This window comes from Emydura macquarii, unplaced genomic scaffold (assembly GCF_026122565.2).
Source record: "Emydura macquarii macquarii isolate MOO-44397 ecotype Brisbane River unplaced genomic scaffold, CSIRO-AGI_Emac_v2 contig_1119, whole genome shotgun sequence".
NCBI classification, from domain to species: domain Eukaryota; kingdom Metazoa; phylum Chordata; order Testudines; family Chelidae; genus Emydura; species Emydura macquarii.
In genome coordinates this window covers 15,116,820-15,134,623 of record NW_027131256.1, presented here as the reverse complement: position 1 = coordinate 15,134,623, position 17,804 = coordinate 15,116,820, and the positions used below count along the sequence as shown (strand labels likewise).

Here is a 17,804-nt window from a genome sequence, read left to right as displayed (position 1 = left end):
TAAAGTGTGGAGATGATACCAAGCTGGGTGGCGTAGCAAGCCCTTTGGAGGACAGGAATAGAATTCAAAATGATCTTGACGCACCGGAGAAATGGTCTGAAATAAATAGGAGAAGATTCAATAAAGACAAATGCAAAGTGCTTCACTTCAGAAGGAATAATCGATTGCACAAATACAAAATGGAAACTGATTTCCTAGGAAGAAGTACTGCCGAAAAGGATCTGAAAGTTATATTGAATCACAAACTGAATAGGAATCAACAATGAAATACTGTTGCACAAAAAGCAAACATTATTCTTGGATGTATTAGCAGGAATGTTCTAAGTAAGACATGAGAAGTAATTCTTCCATTCTACTCATCACTGATAAGGCCTCAACTGTATTGTATCCAGTTGTGGGCACCACACTTTGGGAAAGATGTGGACAATCTGAAGAAAGTCCAGAGGAGAGCAACAGAAATGATAAAAGGTCTAGAAAAAATTACCTACAAGGAAAGATGGAAAAAAATTGGGTTTGTTTCTTCTGGAGAAAGGAAAACTGAGGGATGACATGATAATAGTTTTCAAGTATGTAAATAGTTGTTGTAAAGAGAAGGGTGATGAATTGTTCTCCTTAACCACAGAGGACAGGACAAGAAGTAATGGGCTTAAATTGCAGCACAAGAGATTCAGGTTGGACATTAGAAATAACTTCCTACTTATACGGGTACAAATTACCTATGGAAGTTGTGGAATCTCCATCAGTGGAGATTTTTAAGAACAGATTAGACAAACACCTGTCAGGGATATTCTAGATAATACTTAGTTCTGCCTCAATGCAAGGGACTGGACTAGATGATCTAACCAAAGTCCCTTCCAGTCCTACATTTCTATGATTCTATGAATTCCTAGGAGCCCAATTACATTGGAATTTCCATATGGTAGGTCTTCATGATTTTCAGTTGCCTTTGGTTTTGTCCATCTGAAGTTAAATTGCATAAATTGTGTGTAATGGCAGGAATAGCAGAATAGAGGGACTATTAAACCTCTATTTATAGGGGATGTAAATTATACACTCTCCTATTGTGCTTTGTTCATAATACAAAAACAGTTACAGGTTTTGTATGGGGAAGGGTTAATTTAATCTAAAAGGAGAATCTGAGAAAATATAAAAAAATAAGTAGAAATCATGAGATGGTGTCAAAGCACTAACCTAAACTGAATATAAATCGGTCAGGATCTCTGAGGCTTAGTACACACTTACTGGGAAATTTGGCCACAGTCAACGGGAATTATGCAAGCTACCCAGAGTAGCTTTCGTAACTCCCGTCGACTTCCTAACTTTCCTTTAGCATGCTGTCTCCACTGCGCTGCACCGCCAGGAAATGTGTTCCCGTCGACATAATACTACACCTTTTGAGGTGGTGGTTCAATTGAATCGACTTCTGGATCGATTGAGTGGGTCTTCACTGCTGCTCAATCGATCTGGATAGATCGATCTGACAGCAGCGAATTTGCTGCCATCCGTGTGTACATACCCTGACACTAGCACAACTCCAAAGTTAACTTTAGAGATTTGGTTTTCCCAAAGACTGGGTTTACAGTATGAGTATCTTTATCCTCTTGAGTATTTTTGATTTTTAAACACTGGATACTACTGGCACATAAGGGTAGCTAGTAAGTTTAAAAAATGCCTGAAGCTAATATATTTATGGGAACTGCAAAACGTTAATATGGAAAGTGGTAGAGGGTAGTCATTTGGGTTGAGAAGCATTTTATTATTTTTTAAAACTGTGTAAAATCTTTCCCCAATATGTATTACCGTATTAATTTAAAATTACACAAGGCTATGCAACCATTAAAGCATTTATAAACTGATAAGAAGTTTGTTATGACACTTAGCATGTAGGATTGCATCAGATAGAGATTGTCTCCCAAGGACAGTAGCCGAAATGCAATTGTTTGAACGCAGTAAACTGAACTTGGAGACTTTGAAAGAAGTATTGTAATGAACAATTATGCACTGGCAAAAAGGGGACGGAGTAACTGCATAAAAAATTAATACCTAATTTCTTTTTAAGTACAGATTTTAATTGCTCTGTTACAAGACAGTTTCTTTACCATTACTAGCAAATTAATTTTAGCATTTTTCCTTCCCTTCTGGCTGAAAAATGAAGACCTTGTTCATTGATTGTTACTACAATAGCAAAATTAGCAAAAAAAAATGATGGTATGTTAATATTAATATCCTGTTGGGAAAAAATACTTATTGTACCAATTAGGTTAATATAAATTAAATGATTTATACAGTCTCCATGTGCATATTTAAAGATCATCAAACTAGTAATGGTTTTATTTAATTATCCCCAAAATAACTTTTTAGTTTCAAAACAAGCTTGTGACCTATTGGATATTTACACACAGTGCCTTCTGCTTGTTGACCTGTGGGGGGTTGTTCTTGATAATAAGAAAAGACTGGGGAAAAGCCTGGGGAAAGCCCGCAACTGCGCTGATTTTGGAATGTCAAAACGAGAATGTTGTTCAAAGGACACGTTAGAATGTGAGTATTGCTCCACTCTGGACTTCTTGGTGGGAATTGTTGGTTGTGGCTTCCATCTATAAGTGCAGCAGTGGCAGTCTCAGAAGTGGAGGGTGGTGGAGGGTGTAGAAAAACTGACAGTAGGCCTGAAGACATTGTGGAGAGCTAAACTGGCACGTAATCATAACTCGAGAAATTTTAATTTTATTGGGTTAACTGCTGACCCTAAATATCCAATCCACAGCGTATTCAGAGCAAGTCTAGCTTTGTGTGGACCTTCCAATCCTCTGTTGAATTTTGAAGTGTTGCAACACACTTAAAATAGCACCTTTCATCTGAGATTCTCAAAATCAAGTTAATTACCACTGTGTCACTTCTCAAACTGGAGAAGTTGCGGCAAAGAGGCTGACTTGCTGAAGTCAAGAGCTGAGTTGAGCCAACAATAGTACCTAGACCTGACTGCTAGTATTCACCTCCAACTCATAGACTATATAATAAACTGTATTCATAATAAAAGACCAAAGAGATGTTGATAGAAAACATTATTCAAAAGAACTAAAAAGACACAGGAACTGGGGTTGGATCTTATGCATAAACAGATTTTCTACTAAAATGGTATAATAAAAAGCCAAAGCTTATGAAGGACCCAAAAATTACGTAGAATGTGACATGAACATGCATGTTATATTTCAGCTCTGATCCCTTCTATGCATTAGTTAAAAAAAAGTTTCCAGTTCACATGAAATGGATTTCAGCAAAAAGCACTTAAATTCCCTGTGCAATGTATGAACATAGCTTTTATTACAAAATAGTCACACAGAGTTGCTTGATAAACTTATTGATTCTTTGTGTTTTAAATCAAGAGAAAAAATGAATTGTTGTGGAAAATTGTCATGGATTTCTGAGAAGAGGTTTATTGTGGGTTTTTTAGTTTTGGTTAAGCTTCTAAATACTTGTCAAAAGAATTGAGTCATATTGGTACCTGGTAATGAGGGTATGATAACCTTGAAGATAAACATTCTAACGGTTGAAGCAGCAGGAAGCTGGAAAACAATGATAAAATTGCCTTTTATACAGTGCTTACCATCTACGGCGTATGCAGCACTTCAAAGATGGATAAGCTCGACTCCATTATGCAGACAGAAATCATAAGCACAATGAGATTGCTTGATTGTCACATGGTGACTGACCCCTGTAAGAGGGATCAGGGCCCCTGGCCACTGCACCTGAACTGATAACCTGCTGCCCAATTTGGGGCTTACAGGAAAACACCTGGGGCTTACAAAAGAGGGAATCAGGCAGGTGGCTGCAGATAGTGAGACGATCCTGTAGGCGGTAGCAGATAGAAGACTTTTAACTGTGGACCTGTCTCAGCCCAGAGAGGTAAAGGGAGGGATTACTCAAGGACAGCTGAAAGGGGCCTGAAGGAAGCAGCTGCTAGAAGAGCTGCTGTGGGCAAGAGTTACATAGGTCTCTGGCAAAACTCTTGGCTGGGGGAAAGGGTTTGGTTCTGCAAGTCAGAGCCAGGCGGCTGAAGAAGGCTGAGACCAGGGAGAGCAGACTCAACAAGAGTAGAAAAGACTCCAGCAAGAGTTACCTATTCTCAAGGGAAGGGGAGAGAAGCCCAGGACTGAGCTTTGTTTTGTGATTTATGCCAGTAAATTAGACTCTGGAGGGGTGGACAAAAATAGAGCATTTGTGTAGTTTAAGGAGCCTCATGCAGGGGGAAATCAAAGGCAGGAGCTCTGCAGGGCAGGCACCCAAGGCCACACAATATAGCTGTGGCAAAGCTGGTGAGAAAACCAAACTGGTTTTACTTAGAATTGTGCCAGAGCTATTGGATCATGGTTAAAATCAGTGATGTAAAGGGAAGATGGTACAATTCAGCCTCACACCACTGGGCCAAACTTTGTGGTTTGTGTTCAGTAAGTTAGTGAAAGTCTTTATCGTGAAAGCCATATTATCCTGACTATTATAACTATTGTTTCCAAGAAACATAATGCCTTGGGAAGAAGTGGAAGCAGAAATCTTTGTCCCTGCTAAAGTGAAGGAGAAATACAATGGAGAATGTGTTTAAAAACAAAAACAAACAAATAAAAAACCACTACTGGGCAGGAAATGGATTGTGAAATGAGTTAATCTGACATAAAAGATTACTTAAAATGAAAAAAAATAAATGGTTTAATTATTATAAAAGACCTCTGAACTGGAAAATGCAGAAGACATACAAAATACCTGTGAATCGTTATGATATAGATGTACTATTCTATAGATGGTACTATTCTAAGACCTGGCATCACAAAAACATTATCTTAAATTTCTTTTTTAAATAATAGACGTTAAACCATCCAAAATGTGGTTATAATAGAATTGAGACCTGAATAGTTTTAATACTGCAATGGCTCACTTTGTAATTTGCATTGCATTCCTCTTTTCCCACTTGGCAACAGCCTTTACAATCAACATTATGGCTTATATCAGGAAGCAAGATCCACCAACTGTCAGACTTACATTCCAGACCAGCCTTCTCATGACTTGTTCTGCGCTTTAGCATGAAGGATGTAGCATTAACCACAGTTCTCCTGCCACACTACCACATCTTCCTCTCCTTCCATCTGATCACTGAAGATGAAATGAAGGAGATTAAGAAAAAGGCTCAGGATATGTACCAATTCCATTGGTCCTACCTACAGAAAATAGGTTTTTCACAGCCTGTAGCAGCAGTGAAATCTATGATAAGAAGCAAGTATTTGGGGCAATAGCATTAGCAGCTTTGGAGGGGAGTGCGGGGGGGGGGAGTGAGTAGAGGGGTGCACTGAGCTCTTTGGGGGCACGGATCATCTTGTGTTAATTCAGCATCTACAACAATTAGGAACTGGACCTTTAAGGCCTTTAGACACGATCACAATATAAATAATAATCATAATAAAAAGATAGTTGGTGGGGGGAAGGTAAGTATTTAGGAGAGGGACAAGGAGTGGGAAAGAAGGGCAATTTACCCACATAACATGTTCTCAGTACTTCCCAAATCCACATGCTGTGCTTCCATCATGAGTTCCCTTTTTCTTACCTACCCACTTTTCCTTAGTCCATTCATAAGCTTGAAATAGGGAAGATAATAGATCTGCCCCTGCCACCCTCTTCCAGAGGGAAGGAGAGCAGAGATTGTGGCACTCAGGCAGATGGATGTTCCTCTAAATCTCAATGTCAAAATCTTGTTTTGATTGCATTGATTTTACCCTGTAGGTAATCCTTGACCAGAGCTCTGTACAAGTACTAAATTAATAAAGCTTCAATCTATTGTCTTTCTCAATTGCAAGCAATAGGCAGCGTGAGAGACGGCTATGACTCTCTCACTAGGGCAAATGTTAATGTAGTATAAAAAAAGTATAGAAAAAACATAGCCACTTGTGAAGCTGAGTGAGGCATATTCCACTGTCTGCAGAGTGATACATGTGTTACTAGATAGATATCTAAAGTTTTACCAGCCTAAATGGCTTTAAATAAAAAAGGAGAAGGCTTGAGGAGGAAGGGATGTCAGAAGCATGTGTGAGAACTATCACTGTGAGGAGCAACTTGCATTATACATTTCTGCAGAATCTAATCCCAACTGTAAAACCAAGACTTGAAATGGGCCAAAGCAGCTTTCTAAAGAGTGTGCAGGAAGATTATTTTGGGGGTTTCCATGGTATGACCTTTGGCTTCCTTTCCCATATCAATGCAGAAAGCCTTACATGCTAATGGGGAGACAATGTGAGACCGAAGAACTACAGTAGGATTCAACCTGAAATCTGTTAGTGGCAGGATTCTTTCATTTTCCAAATAAGAGCAAGCCCATCTTTTAAAAGCACAGTGGACTCTTGAAGACATTTACATGTTACCTTTAAATGAGCAGTTACTGGCGTCTACCTTAGACAGGTGTAACCCTAGCTCTGTGCTGGGAATGGAGCCTTCGAGTAATAGCTCAGAATTAGAGAGAGAGAGAGAAGGGAATAGGTGGGAGAACAAACTGAAGCAGAAGTCAGGAAGCTGATATTGAACACCAGACTGCTGTCAGTGGCAGCTTTTCATGCGAGGTAAACTGGTAAAATGGTTAAGTTGGTTCTTTAGTAACAAGGGCTTGGGTTAGCCTCCTTCATCCAAAAGAAGTTTGGGTTAAATCAGCCTAAAGTTAAAACAAAAACTTAGGCTCACCCAGGAAAAGATCCCTCCTCTCCCCCACAAAAAAAGGAGTTCTGAGCTAAGGAGGAAGCCCAAAGAAGTCAATCAGACTTTTAGGTTCTGCTTATCTTCTATTGCATCTTTTTTCCATCTCTTTGAAACATTAAAGCCCACTGTAGAACTAAGTGCTCAGACAGTTAATAAACAGCATGTTGGAGTGCTGTAGATTTATATCCAAGCTCGCTGCGCCCTAACGCTTTGTATTGACATAGCCCAGTAGTTCTCAACGAGGGATACATGTACCCATGGGGGCACGCAGAGGTCTTCCAGGGGGTACATCAACTCATCTAGGTATTTTCCTAATTTTACAACAGGCTACTTAAAAAGCACTAGCGAAGTCCATACAAACTAAAATATTCATACAGACAATGCCTGGTTTATACTGCTCTAGATACTACACACAAATGCAAGTACAATATTTATATTCCAATGGATTTATTTTATAATTATATTTTTACATTTTTATTTTACCATTACATTTTATAATTACATTAAAAATGAGAAAGGAAGCAATTTTTCAGTAACAGCGTGCTGTGACACTTTTTTATTTTTATGTCTCATTTTGTAAGCAAGTAGTTTTTAAGTGAGGTGAAATGCACTTGGGGTTACGCAAGACAAATCAAACCCCTGAAAGGGGTACAGTAGTCCGGAAAGGACGAGAGCCGCCAGCATAGCCTAAATTACTACTGAGTAATTAGCTCATTATAAAAGTTAGTTTTCTGGAGAACATAAGAGTGAAGGAGAAATATATGGCATAGTCAGTGGAATGGAGTTCATAGAGTACACTGCATGTTTTGACAACTTAAGAATTCAGCTAGAGAAACCTGAAGAGCCAATCTAAAATAAGAAGACTTTGAGAATCAACTGGGTTTTCCATTACATTTTTTTTTATCATGTTTAATCCACAAATAAATTAAAATGAGACTATAAATATTGCAGCAATGTGGTTCAAACAATTACTGACAGTCTGCAGAGTGACTAAATAGTGAAGATAAGGTATCAAGATGGCCCAATGTCACCAGTTTAGCATACGAATTCTTTGGTTGTCAGCCAACAATTTTATCTTACAAAAGCAGCTCAGGATAGAAAATCATACTGCAGATGTGAGATCAAGACTGCTCCCAGGAAAGGCGCAGCATCTGTCAGTTCTAAATAATAACTTCATTAGTTTGCCTCGCTTGTATGAAAGATGTCCTTTTAAATAAAGGTGAATAACAATACCAATAGTAGTGCCAAAACACATATGCAGCATATGATGGTTGAATCAGATTCATGTGAAAACACAACTATTACCCCTACCCCCTTTGTAAAATTATTTTTTTAGTAATGGCTAGTAACTGTCCCATCTGTGAAGCGTTCAGTTCTTAATTTTATTAACTTAAAAACAAGACCAAAAGTAGACCTTCTAGGGAATAGCAGCGAGGGGGGAAATCTCTCCTGCTTTACTCCCTTTTTAGAATACGAGATGAGACACACCATACATAAGTTGTCTGAGCTGAAAACCTTATGTAAACTTTTGAGGAGATTTTTTAATAATTTTTTTTATGTCTCACAAGCCCACTTGGTACTGAAATGTGGGCTTCTCTGGGCTTCACTTTCCTTGTTTGGAACTTAGTTCTATTTTTGCATAACACAATAAAAACAATTGTTAGGGCTTGTGTAAACTTTTGACACTATGGAATGTTGTCTTCACTTGTGTGGATTACCCACAATTAGCACAAGCTACTACCACAAGGTAGTAGCATAAATTAAGTTATATTTCTATGTTTAGTGTTTAAAATAACTTCAAACATTTTATACATTATGTACCATTATTAGTTGGTGACTAAAGTACTATAGCAGAAGATAAAATAGGGATCTGAATGACTAAACCGTGTGGCAAATGTATCTGAGTGAATGTGGGAGAGACTGAATTTTGGAATTAACTGAGATTTCACTGGTGCATCTTGCAATATTAATCTTGTCTCAACACTAGCCTATGGATTTAAATATTCTTTAAAAAATGCTGATCTGCTTGCATAGCTTGCAACATGAACAAGTTTTCCCACTTTCCCATGTCATAAATTAGTTGACATTCAGCAACAATAAATTCTTGGTCATCTGTTTGTTAATCAAAACAGAGGCTGAAATGTTCTCAGAGATGACAGAAGCTCTGGTCCCAGGGACCATACAGGAATGGAGATCAGAGCTTGTCTTACTCTTGGTCTGGAGCTATTTGTCGGACATATCTAGCATGCTGCCCCAATTTCTCACATAGTTAGCACCTTCTTATTCTATGCATTGGGTTGCCATGTACATTGGCCAAACCGGACTGTCACTATGTAAAAGAATAAATGGACACAAATCAGACATAAAAAATGGTAACATCCATAAACCAGTCAGAGAGCACTTCAATCTCCCAGGACACTCTGTAGCTGACTTGAAAGTTGCCATACTTCAACAAAAAACTTCAAAAACAGACTTCAGCAAGAAACTGCAGAGCTGGAACTCATATGCAAACTTGACACAATCAGACTGAGTCTGAATAGGGCCTTGGAATGGTTATCTCATTACAAGAAGTAATTGTCACAGTTCACACATTCTCACCTTCTAATCAACAGTTGTGAATAGGCCTCATCTACTCTAACTGAACTGACTTTGTTAGCACTTGCCCTCCCCATTGTTATGTTTCTTACCCTTGGATATATATATATATATATACACACCTCTTATCTGTGATTTCCATTTCATGCATCTGAGGAAGTGGATTGCAGCCCATGAAAGCTTATGCCTGCAGAAATTTGTTAGTGTTTAAGGTGCTACAGGACTCTGGTTGTTTTTTTTTTTTTTTTTTTAAAGATAACTGTAGGTATGCAATTCAGCAGACCTTGTCAGTTCCAGAGCAAATGAGCCAGAGCTTCCAAAGTGTGGTTTCTGGTTCCAAGTGTGGCTATTTGGCTTGCATCTGTTAGCTTCTTTAGTTTCACCAGTAAGGGCTTGAGCAGCTTGGCACCAGCTATAAATTCCTTACTGGAGAGCTTGTTCCATGCCTTGTTCCAAAGCTTTTCACCAACTTAGTACTGTAAATTAGAGAGGCTTAACACTTCAGCATATATATTGTTCATAAGCAAATAGCTGTAGAGTTAGCTACCTGTGCATCCATTTAAGTGCACAGCTGAAAGTATAATGATTTCTCAGAAGTCCATGGTTAGTAATACAGCTGGTCAAAGTTGTTTGTTTTAATGTCTTTCTTGTAAAAACAGAGAATGCCACGGGAAATGTCAAGTTTTCAGCTATTTTTCTGTTTGGTCAAAACTCCCAAATGCAATTTATTTCCAGGTTTATGTAAGCACAAACTAGAAAATGTTGGCCAAAAGTTCAGTTTAAGTGAAAATTTCTCACTTTTTGACATGCGATGTTTTAAATATTTTTTCGCTAATTTGAATTTTCATCAGTTTGTCCCAGAAACAACACATTTCCTAACTAGCCCTACTCAGTACTGTATTTAAAATGTTGACATTTGAAACCAATGTAAAACTAGCTTAGGTGTCAAGCTTAAGTCTTGAATACTATATTTGAGTAAAAAAGCGCTGGCTCTTTTAAAACTCTGGAGGAAAGTGGTAACACATTCTGTTGCTGTAGAAGTATAATTTTAAACATCTCAGAATTCAAAAATTGCTGAAGGGACTTTGCTCCAACCTCCAAGACATCCAAATATCTGCTTTTAGACATAGGTGAACTAACCGATAAATTTCAGTTTAGTAAAAAAATTGTGTGTTAAATGAGGGATTTTAATGGCAATTGCTTCACAGACCTAACAGTGGTACTGAATTTTTTAGTTTCAGTGGAAGAGGCAGTAGCAATCAGCAAGGTGTCCCTACAGAAACAAACTAACACCAAAATAGTAAAGTTCCTTGCTGTCTTAAGGAGAATCCATTAAGTGTTAATGCACTGTTAGTTTAGTGTAAGAATAATATTTCTGTTTTATATTCCATGTGTAGAATAAGTACATTTCTTTTGGCACCACTGGGAGTTGAACAAGGGGATAGATATCAGAAAACACAATATAGATTGAGCATGACATTAAAGCCACAGTGCAGATTTAGGAACATTTTGCAATAACTTTTAGTTTAGCTGTTTTGCCTTTTTAAATCTGGACTGTTTTTGAAACAAAAATTTAACTTACATGCCCTGTTTAAACCAATTTTTAAATATACTTTTAGTTAGGAAGTTTGGGGAGACTGATGTCTATTTTTACATGCCTTGACCCACAATGTGACTACAATATCTGTGCATAGTCCTTAAGTCTCTCTTTCAAACTGGTAGATGCTTGTAGACTTTGAGATTGAAAATACCAAATGTGGTTTAATTATGCATGCAATGAGTTTGTGCATACAAGAGCAGAACTTAACCCATACAATAATACTGCAGTTAGAAATAGTGCAGACCATTATATAAGCCATTATATATGGCTTAAATGTGGTCCAGTGAATAGTATTTCATGAAACTGTTTCTGTTCATGCTTGTAGAATGCTTACATTTAATCATTGACTAGCTACTCCTATGGTGTGTAGTATAAAACCATACAAATGGGCCCATTGTTTATTACTTATACTCTAAATAAGTACATTAAATTTGTTTGCAGAGCTTTCAAAATTGAATGTAATATGCTACATACAGGAAGTGCATGCTATCGAAGTCCATGTGCATGGATGCTACTGAACCACCTTAGATGAGTACACTGAAGTAATGGAGACTAAAAAACATTGCCAAGATTATAGAACCAATAAATGGATGGAGTAGAAGGCAGGAAAGTTTGATTCCAAACTCTAACTGCGGCCAACACACCAGTCCACCTGCAATATTACTGGATCTACTAACTGAAATTTGATTTCATGTGATAATTTGATGGTACTAGGCTTTGTCATCTTACAGGTTCTTCTGTGAGATGGGAAAAAGGGCAAAGTACTGGAATTTATTAGACTAAAATAAGGCAGAGAAACCCATTTTGGCCACACAAGGAAGAGTAGCTGACAGCCAAAATGTACTGGAAGAACTCTGTGCACCACCTTAAATGAGTCAAAATGCATCGTCTTCTAGTCAGACACAGTAATGGCTTCATTATATGACACCCTACAGATGTTTTTGCTGCTTTAATGCAGTGAGGTCACTGATGTCTCGGGCAATAAAATATAGACTTTTAGATGCTGAAATGAAGGTTACCAGTTTTAGTCCTTAGAATTATCAAGTGCAGAAGATTCCTAAAATGACTACCAGGAAAAACCATGTTCTTTACTTCCACTCTTCACAATGGAAGCCTGAATCAAATCAGAAAAAAATCCAGCTATTCAATGGCTTAAGATAGTCACATATGTTCAGTTAACTAGCCCAGAATTATTATTGGCAGAATTAACAAATAGAAGAAAGTGGAAAACAATGCCATTTCTAAATACAACTGAACAAATCAGGAATGTTGGCCCCTAAAATTACAGAAGAGCAAAACAACATACAACTTCTTCATGCATTTAGATGGGTGGCTCTTTGTGCATAATTAAAAGTTAATATTCCATCCAAACTAAATCATTTGTGAAGTTAATTATCCACTAATATTACAACTTAAATTGATACAGGGAAAAATGTACTAAGATGATAAATTTTGTCACAGAGAAAAGACGGTGATCAAGATGAACTGTTTTAAGCTTTTTCCTTTAACAATACCAAGTGTATTGAGGTACTGATACACAAGTGCCTGTAAGAAATTGGATGTAATGTCTTGCTCAAACTTAATAGTTTAAGGACAAAGGTCAATGTGTTTCCCTTCTTCATGGTTAAAAACATCAACAGGCTCAAAGATTAAAAGCAGTTGACTAAATATAGTTTTAAAAGAAGCTTTTGGTGTAAAACTGGTGAAAGTGATTTGGAGGAGGAAAAAGGGCCATTTACTAATATGATTATGCTATTATGATCTCTAGAATTAGTTTAAATATGCATCTAGATGTTCTGCAGCAGTTTATTAGAAGAAAAATAATCCAATAACCCACATTTTCTTGAAGTGTGGAATAGGGATGGAATCTACTTGACAAAAATTTAGTACTATAAATTGGGTTACCTTCTATTAAACTCATTGAACAAGTGACTCTCCCAGTCCAAGTCAACATAGGTTTGTACTGTATACTAATTAACTGCTAGCTGTAAATCATTAAGTGGCTTTTACAAAAATATTTGTTTCCTTCTCTGTGTGTAATGCATTACCCCTTAGCTATTGGTCAACTGCTTTGTAGCGCTATAGGTATCCTACATGTAAAAAGGTAATTATGATAAGATTCATACAGATATGCTTACAGAGCAATAGCTAGTGTTGTAAAAAAAATAAGAGCTTCCTTTACTGTGTTCAAAATTAAGAAAAGCAGAATAGGTGAGAAGAAAGGCAAGGTTGCCTCATTGACTGGCTGAAAACATTGCTCAAGAGGCAGCATTCGTTTTTCTAAGTTGAACTTCTACTTGTTAGTGAGAATTTGGCAAGGTAACAACATGAAAGGGTGAAAATAGGCTGTCTGTGTGTAATTGGAGTTCAAAGAGAGCCAGGAATATGAAAGCAAACACATTGCTTAAAGTTTCAGGGATAGTCCTGAATCAAATTCCTGCATCCAAGCACTTCTTGAAAATCAGATCCAGATCCATTCTTTGGCTTCAGCCCATATCAAATGTGTTCAGGCAAGCCATCACCTTACTTTATGTTTCAATTTTGTCTGCTGTTCATAACTGTTGTCTATTTTCAGCTAGGGAACCTGTTTTTATGAACCGCTTAGCAAATGTGTGTGGAGACAGACTATGTTAATTATTCACCAGTAAATTCATCTAATTTGTGGTGGCTTGCAAATTTTTTTCTTTAACTGGAAATGTGTGTGTCTGTGTAATATATATATATATATATATATATAAAGCTCCCTGAATAGATGCTCTAAGGCTGAGCTCTACTTAGCTAAAAAAAGATGGGGGTCTATTCTGCACTCACTGTATGAACAATCTCCCATAATTTTGTATAGGTATTACATGTGTGGGGGAAGAACATGCTGTTAATAGATGGATCTCAAGATTAATCATTGTGGTAGGGTTGCTACTGTAGATAATCATTTACTAGTAAAAACAGAATGGGTCACTGCTACCCTTACATATACCCTTTGCAACTACAGTGACTTGACATGGTTGCAAGACAAAGCTTAGTTTATCCCTATATCTCCCCTCTCTCTAACTAGAGCTGGGCAAATAACTGATTATTCTTTTTGGTTGAAATTATGGGGAAAAATTGTTTTGGATTGAAATGTATCAAAAACTCTGAAAAACTTTGACTCAAGAAAGTGAACACCAATTTTGTTTTGGGTCAAACAAAATGTTTTGCGTCACCACACAAGAATGTTCAGTTTAGTTTCTGGGTACCTTTTCCCATAAAAGCAAAGTAAATGAAGGGCTATATTGATAATGTGGAGGGAAGAAGAGGAGCAGGTGGTGGTGGTGTCCACCTCATAATTTCTATAAACCCAGTGGTCAGGGCACTCCCCTGGGATGTGGGAGGTTTTAATTTCTCCCTATCTGATATAGAAAAGAAACGTATATCTTCCAGGTTGCAGGAAAGTGCCCTACCCCCTGAGCTATGGAATATTCTGGTAGAGGGTTTTCAGTATCTCCTGTTGAAGCTGTTCCACATGAATAGTCATTGGGCACAAGAGCAAGAACGGCTCTTGAGCCTGATGGTTAGAGCACTCCCCTGGGAGGTGGGTTACCCAAGTTCATGTCCCTGCCCAATGACTATTCCACTCTGTATAACAGTGGAACAGCTGCAGTAACAAGGATTTTTAGTACAAAATCCAAACACTGATCTCAGTTTTTGGGCAAATCTCTATGACAAACCTTGACATTTTGTCAAAGTTCACAAACCTTTTAGTTGAGGTTCTTGGCCATTACAAGCTAAGAACCTAAGCTAAGCTTGCTTTTCCCAGAGACTTGAATTTTTCAGGTGGTATTGAGGTAGTTTCATTGAAGTCAAAGGATTTCATTTGGATTCACACTTGTTCTGAGGGAAGAATTTGACCTAGAATACGTCATCTTAGATCTCCTGTTATGCTATGTAGTTGGCTTGCCAGAACTGTAAGAGGGGATCCCTAACCTCATAAATCATTGGAATCTGCCACTAGTGTGTCTGAAAAAAAGTTACAGCTGGACTCCAATGTTAGCTATTCCAACTTAGCTTCACTGTGTGTAGGTATAGGTTAGAACTGGGAGGAAGGACACAAGATCTGGGTCTGCAAATCTGAAGGATCAAACTCTACCTTGCTCTCAACTTTTTATTTTGGAATAGTACCTTACAAAAAAAAAATACAGCGTTATTCAAGTCCTTCCACAGCCTGAGGAAGGCAGATGCTAAGGGTGCTACAGAAAGGAAACAGGTGGCTTTTGTCCACCCTCCTCTCAAAAAATCCAAGCTCTTTAATATATACGGTGCTTTATTAAACTTCAATACAAGGACTTCAGGTAAGAGAATTGTATAGCTGCCAGTGATACATGCCCACCTCAGGAATTGTTCTAAATATATATATATACCATTTTTTATACAGCTGACTGGATTTGCAAAGTGGTTGGCTTGCATTCTCTTCAGAACAAAGTCAGAGTCGACATTATTTTGTTAAAACAACCATTTTACAGTGGTAAATGGGATAACTATAGTACTATGCTTAATTTTCCTTTTAAAATTCAGACTAAGCTATGCCACTAGCATCTTCCTCCTACTCTGTCAAAAACTTCTCTTCTTTTGCAGTCTGTAGAAAGCTTTTAAAGACATTAAAGGCTTGCTGCAGTTATGTTCCACTCAGTTTATTAATTAGAGTTACTCCACTAGTACCCTATGTAGGTTGTATTTTTGTGCTATAATAGGTTGTGTCCTGGTATTTTGGTGGGTGGCGGAGCACCTTTATATTGTGACCATAGCAATTGGTTGTAGTGCTTGACTAAGAAGCTCCCAACATAATTATGGGGGGCTGCAGCTAAGGTGATTTCACTGAGGTCTATCTGAATATAGAATTTCCTTCCCACCGTTGCTTCAAGAACACTCAAATGCTGAACTGGAGATGAGGCTTCAAGTTTCTTTTAATGTTACAGTTTCTCTGTGAGGGCGAGAGAAGAGCAGAAAGAGGGTGGTGGAGGGAAGAGAGGAACTAAGCCTTAGTCTCAGGGGGATTTGGAAGCATCTGACTTTCAAACATTTGAGTCCAAAGTGTCTATTGTTTAATATTAAAGACGACACCTATACTTAGCCAGCAAAGTAGTTTAAGGTTTCACTAGCAAAGTGCTTTTGCACAACTATGTACATATGCGACTGTGTGAGATTTAATGTTTAGTTACTTGAACAAAATAAGCTTGTGTTTACATCTGCTTTCATTCCTAGCTGTAACAAAAACACCTCCTAGAGCTGGGAGTTGAAAAAGTACATTTTTCAAAGTATGTGGGGAAGAAGGTGTGGTGCACTATCACCAGTGTGTACAGAAAATAATGGCCGTGAACTAGAGCCTACGGCCATTTAGTCCCTTATGTTAAGTAAAAATAAAATATTGGAGCATAATGTGCACAAGGCTTATGAACAGCAATCTGGCCTGATCTCAATATTACAAGCAAATGCTAAAAGTACGTCTTCACTGCACAGTGAAGTTTTAGCCTTAACCCTTCCCTCCCTTCACCATCCACAAAGGAAAACCTGTGCATTTGAGGCCAGATTAGTTTACTCAGCTAAGGGTGTTGATTGGAGCCCATGCTCTGTTTTCATTTGGGCTGGAACCTGCCTCCCTGCCCCACTTCTCAGTAAGAATGCAGGCAAAAAAACCACTGGAGTGCTGATAATCCTCACAGCCATTGTCACAGTTCTCCCTAATAAAGGACAAAGGAGTTCTCCTGCAATTAACACATTGACATTAACATTAACAGTTAACATTAATTGAAGTGGGAAAGAATGCAGAAGGTCTCAGCACAAAAAAACTCATTGGATACCCAGACACACACAGGTGAGCATAGAAACAGTGAAGACACAGTAATGCAAGTAGGACTTTGCTATGGGGACACTTACACCTGGGCTAGGCCTTCTGTACCTTCAAGGTTAAAACCATTGCCAGCTTGTTTGTAGATACTTCAGAATTCTCTGGTACTGCTATAACTGATCCCAGGGTGAATTTTAAGTACCTTTGTAACTTGGATGTGGCATGAATCAAAGCTTTTTCTTTGTTGACTGCACTTGATGAAATGCAAAGTTCCAACTCCATTTACTTTTCAGAAGGATTGGGTGCAATGTGAAAGGCTGCAGAGCAGTGTGTTTGAACTGCTTAAAGTAGGCTAATGGCTCAGATTGTTGGCAGGTGCCCAAACAAGGAACAGGAGAAGGTGGGGATCTGTATGAGCATAGGAGAGGAAGCCAAGCCAATGCAGCACTTTGATCCAAACTAGCATTTTAAAATTGAGTTCGCTGCAATCTCCATTACAATAAGTGATATTCCCCAGCGTAGCGGTAAACATCCCGTCTCAATAAAACCGCTTGTGAAGTCTATGGTTCTTTCTGACCTACTGCTGAGTAAATGATGACTTTAGTGTTTGCCTGTGCAATCATTACAGTATTGTTGCTAACTCCTTATTGCAATGTGTTTTGGGATACCTCAAGTATGAAAGGTGTTACTGTATATCTATCAAGTTAATTTTACCCTTTCTGTTATCAATTGGTGGTCTAGTTGAACCTACTGTACATTTAGATTTTTTATTATTGTAGCTTTCTGCTTACCCTTTGAAAAAAATTTTTTTGTCTTCTGTAGACAAAACAAATCATTTGCTAGTAGCTGCTATACTTGCATCTCTAAACTTCTTTGTATTATACTATTTGCCAATAATCTGCTATTTACTTAAGTTAGAGTGTTTCAGATCTAAAATCTTTCAGATGTTCAAATTAATAAAACAGTTGCCTTTAAAGTTAGAAGGTGTCATGTTCCTTGGTGATATGTGAATTTTTGCAGCAAAAAAGTCTGTGGAGGTGAATATAATTTCCCCATATGATCTTT

The 17,804-nt window shown here is 37.9% G+C and overlaps 1 long non-coding RNA gene across 1 annotated transcript in view; it reads right to left on the bottom strand.

Moving 5' to 3' along the window:
* Positions 1-17,326, bottom strand: part of LOC137151896 (uncharacterized) — an 87,864-nt gene extending 70,538 nt beyond the window's left edge. Inside the window, exon 1 of the long non-coding RNA XR_010919399.1 lies at positions 16,942-17,326. This is a non-coding gene — a long non-coding RNA (uncharacterized lncRNA). The remainder of the gene's footprint in view (positions 1-16,941) is intronic.
* Positions 17,327-17,804: the final 478 nt, after the last annotated feature.